The 4485-nt window shown below is 37.5% G+C and overlaps 1 protein-coding gene across 1 annotated transcript in view; it reads right to left on the minus strand.

Annotated features, from left to right (window-relative positions):
- The window catches only part of LOC106937770 (zinc finger protein 239-like), a 23375-nt gene that overhangs the window by 14627 nt on the left and 4263 nt on the right, over positions 1-4485 (minus strand). Inside the window, exon 2 of the mRNA XM_015019449.1 lies at positions 3898-3901. The gene's annotated coding sequence lies outside the window, so the exon portion shown is untranslated. The remainder of the gene's footprint in view (positions 1-3897; positions 3902-4485) is intronic.

Genomic DNA, 4485 nt, shown 5'->3' on the forward strand with positions numbered 1-4485 from the left:
CAATGCGGCGTCTACCCTTATATTATGTCTATGTCCCGCTGCCTCCTCAGCTCTCTGAGCCGTTCAGAGGAGGGAGGAAGTGCTGTGCTGACTGTGGTGCGCCTTCAAAATAAAAGCACACGAGCGGAAAATTTCAAAATCAAATATTTTTCGCAACTGCGGTGAAATTACTGGGGTAGGGGTTGGGGGGGACAAACGCGCCTGCCTCCAATATTGGGGCGGACATCTCCCCCCGTACTCCCTCCGGTTCCTACGCCTATGATCTTGAGGATTTGTTATAATATTAAAGAAGTATGAGGGAAATAGTGCGTTCCTCTGGAGGACAGAACTGATATGGACCATGCAGCGCTGCTAGTCAGAAGTGCAGCAGCTCCTTCGGTGCCGTCTGCATGTCAAACTAGCTCCACAGCAGAGACTTTGATGAATCACTTTAATGGTTAGACTGGTGGAGTGTGACATGATGGCAATACCAGTTTTGTATCAAGAATATTTTACTTCGTCCTGTATCCAAGACACAGTCTTTACACCTTGATCCTTTTTACCTTTTGCAAAGTGAAACCAGACAACTAACAGGATGCATCTCAGAATGTGTTACAGTGAGCAGTAAAATCTGTTCTTTTCCTGACAGCTTCAGAAGATATCAGAAAAATTATAGCAAGTTTTTTTTTTGTTTATTTGTTTCTCCATGGAACATTTTTTCCTGAAATGTGAGGAAAACTCACCTTTCCCAAAATAATCCAATGACATACAAAAAGTCTGATCAAGTGTGCTTTTTATTAAGTCTGTCTGACTATAACCTAGTTTTCATTTTTATTTTTCTCTCTTTTCTAAAAGAAGAAGCTGCTGCAAAAGGCAAATGAAAATTATCATTATTTTTGACATGCTTGTTTTTCTGATTGTTCATGTAATACCTCTTTCTACCACTAGAGGCACTGAGGATAAACCACAGACCTTCAACAGCCGGTCTGGCTTCCAAGAACAAATGTATTGGTTATAAATTATGTGCAAGTACACAATGTATGACTTATAAACATATGAGAAAACATTGAAAAAACATTGCGAAAAATAGAATTGGAGTCTTTGTAAAAAGGAAAAAAAAAGTATTTTTTTTTTACTTTTTCAGGGTTTCTATTGACAGACAACAGTACTATATGATTTTAAAATGGAAAGAAAAACATAATAGCTTTATTTTTTTATCGGTAGTAGGTGTTCTTTAACATGTAAGTTTTTCTTTTGCAGCAGCCTAATGAAATACTTAATATATAAAAATGTATTTTAGAAAGCGTGTTGTCACATTTCCAGATATTATTTTTATTTTATATTTTAGATCAGGATAATAGCTGCTAATCTGCTGGAAGTTTAATTGATATATTTAGACGCACACCTTTTAGATTACATACATTAAAATTTCTTGGAATGAGGGACACTTTACCATTTAAATTTTAAAAGATTAATTTTATTCCATTCCTTGATTTATGCCTGCAGACATCAGTTTGGTTCAGTTTACAGAGATTTCATTTGAATGATTTTTATCTACTCACTCAAACTGTGTGTACGGTGGGCTAAATGAAAGCATGTAATAAGATGAATAAAACAATAAAAATTGTATGAGATAAATACATGAATATGGCAAAAATACCAGACAGATCAGGAAAAAAATAAGGTGAACTTAATGAACTGATTTTACTGTTTAATCTGATATTGAGCAGAAACAAGCAATAAGTTATTTTGCAATAGTACAAAATTTGTTCTTTATTTAACAAGTGCAATACTAAAATTGTCCTGTCTGACCTGGTGCAGACGGACAGTTGTAAATCTGTTGTGTTGCCTTCAGGTTGACTCGTCCTGTTGTAATGTGGAACCTCAAGAGGGCAGCAGGTTCCATCTAATCAGACAATGCATCAGTCATCCTGCAATGGCTTCCAAGTTTCCACAGGAGACGGTCCTGGGAGGCGCTGCGAGTGAACAAAACACGGCGCAACATTCCACTCATTAGCGGTTCTCCACAGGGTGTGTTTCATTCGAGGAGCCGGTGGCGCTCGCCGCTCCATCTGCAGCCAGATCAGCGTCCTGCAGCTTCCTGTGGAAACTGGAAACTGCCTCAGTGTTCTGTTGTTGAAGCGAGATTCCTGCTCGCAAAGTGGGACCACGGGAACAAACGTCAATGAAGTATTAGTAACTTCCTCCCCTGCGGTGGAGACAGCAGTTATTAATAGCCAGGGCTATTTTCAGGCAGCACTTGTGAGATTTACTCACCCCGAGGCTGGTGGGTTCTGAGCGGGATCTGGTTACAGCCACTGATATATACGGCAGGATGAGGCTGTAAAATGAAGCACCCCTCGTCCTGCATGCACCCTTCAAACTGCTCTGCAGAGCCCAGAGGTGGGCTTAAGTCATATAGCGTCGACAAATTATGTTCCCCCTCCCAGGATTATTCCCTTAAAAACAACTCTGCTTTCTACGGAAGAGGATAAGAACCAGCAGAAACAAAGGGAATAAAAAAATGACTTTTACCTCAGAATTCTAGTTTTCTGTGAGGTCAGAATTTTTTGGAATCTGACCTCACATCAAAATTCTGACTTTTTTTTTTTTTTTTAACTGATTTAAGCTTTTTTCTGTCAGCATTCTGCCCTTTTGTTGGAATTCTGCCTTGTTTCTCCTCAGAATTCAGATTTTTTTCAGAATTTTTGCCTTTTATTTGTAGAATTCTGAATTTAATCTCAGAATTCTGCCATTTTTTCAGAATTCTGACAGTATTTTTTTAGAATTATGTCTTTAAACTCAGCATTCTGCCATTTTTCTCAGAATTCTAATTCTGTGTCAATCTACATCAAAATCCAAATAATTAACCAACATTCGTAGGTGTATTTCAATTGTTGTTCTTATAGGATTTGAAAACCTTCTCTTTAGCCTGTCCCAAATTTACTTGGTATATTTGAGTTTTAATTTACCTGATGATGCGTAAACAATTTAAACAAACAACAACAAAACAATCAGAATTCTGTGAAAAAGTCTGTAGCAATACTTCATAATAAAATTACTCAAGTAAAAAAAAAACAAACAAACAGTTTTCTAAGAAGTTATTCAATTAAATATAACTGAGTAAATGTAATTATTAACTTTCAAACTCTGGAAATATAGCACAGGTTTTCTACATTATCATAGTGCTGTAGAGAAGAAAAAAAATTATAAAATGTTTTTTCTTTCTACTATAAAGAAGAGTAAACCTTAGTCCAGGTTCGGGTTCCTTTGTAGCTCTTTGTACTCATGAATGGATGATTTTCTACACGAACATCCTTCAGGACCTTCAGTTTAGGTACCAAGCAGTATGTATTGTTTCTTTTCACTTTCATTCCCTTCATATTGTGTGAAAACGGCGCTGAGAGGAGATGTGAGTTCTCTGAGGACTGTGTGTGTGTGTGTGTGTGTGTGTGTGTGTGTATGTGTGTGTGTGCGTTCACAGGAGTGTGTGAAGGCTGCAGATTTCCTGTTGATGCCAGGCTGCCGAGAATGCCTCCAGCCAGGGTCAGAGGTCATAGGATGTCTGTGTCTGTCCCTTCCCCTCTCTCAGCAGCAGTGTGCAGAATGCCAACTCCACCACTCATCACATAATCCCTGTCAAATAACATCTGTAAAGCCCTTGTTGGGATACATTTAACAGAAACTTTCCTTTGTCAAAAACAAGGACAGCGAGTTCATCCAGGATTAAACCTAATTCAGAAAAAAAAATTTTTATGAATAGCAGGATAAACTAGAAGCAATGTGAGCAGGAACACAGAGTTATCAGAAGTGTCAGGAAGATCCTCTGAATGATGAATGTTTGTCAGTATGCAGCTGTTTACAGTTTCTGTTCACACACAGGAGCGTCCGAGTTACATTTTAACCCTGGAAACCAACCTCACTGTTAATAGATGCTATTGTCGGATGGGATATGTGTGTGTGCTTAGTGGTTTGTCTATAGTCTGTAGGGACAGGAAGTGTTTCTCTGACAGCTCAAGTCCTTATTTGTTTTTAGAAAGCGAGTGCTTTCTAAAAACAAAAGTTCGGTGATACACATACATCACAGACACTAAATCTTCAGGGTGGATACAGAAAGTGTCTGAGGCAGGATGCTGTTTCCATAAGGAAACTCCTGCTCAGACCAACTGTGTGTGTGTGTGTGCACACGTGTGCGTGTGTGTGTTTGTATTGTTGTTTATGTTCACTTCTCAGGACCTTTTTTGGTATCAAACTGACCTTCACTCTAAAAAGAAAATAGTTGAACCAACTTAATTGAATTGCTTTAATAGGTAACAAGCAATTCAATTAAGTTTATCCAACTTAATTTATTAAATTTAACCAATTCAATACATTATAATCATCCAACTCAATTTATTTATTTTAAACAAATTTAATAAGTATTGGTTAAGATAACTAATTTAAGTCAGTATTACTCAAATCATTTAGTTTACTTCAAAAAATGGTAAGTGGACTGAACTTATATAG

This window comes from Poecilia latipinna, unplaced genomic scaffold, assembly GCF_001443285.1.
Source record: "Poecilia latipinna isolate Pla-1442-1.1 unplaced genomic scaffold, P_latipinna-1.0 Scaffold2434, whole genome shotgun sequence".
NCBI classification, from domain to species: Eukaryota; Metazoa; Chordata; class Actinopteri; order Cyprinodontiformes; family Poeciliidae; genus Poecilia; species Poecilia latipinna.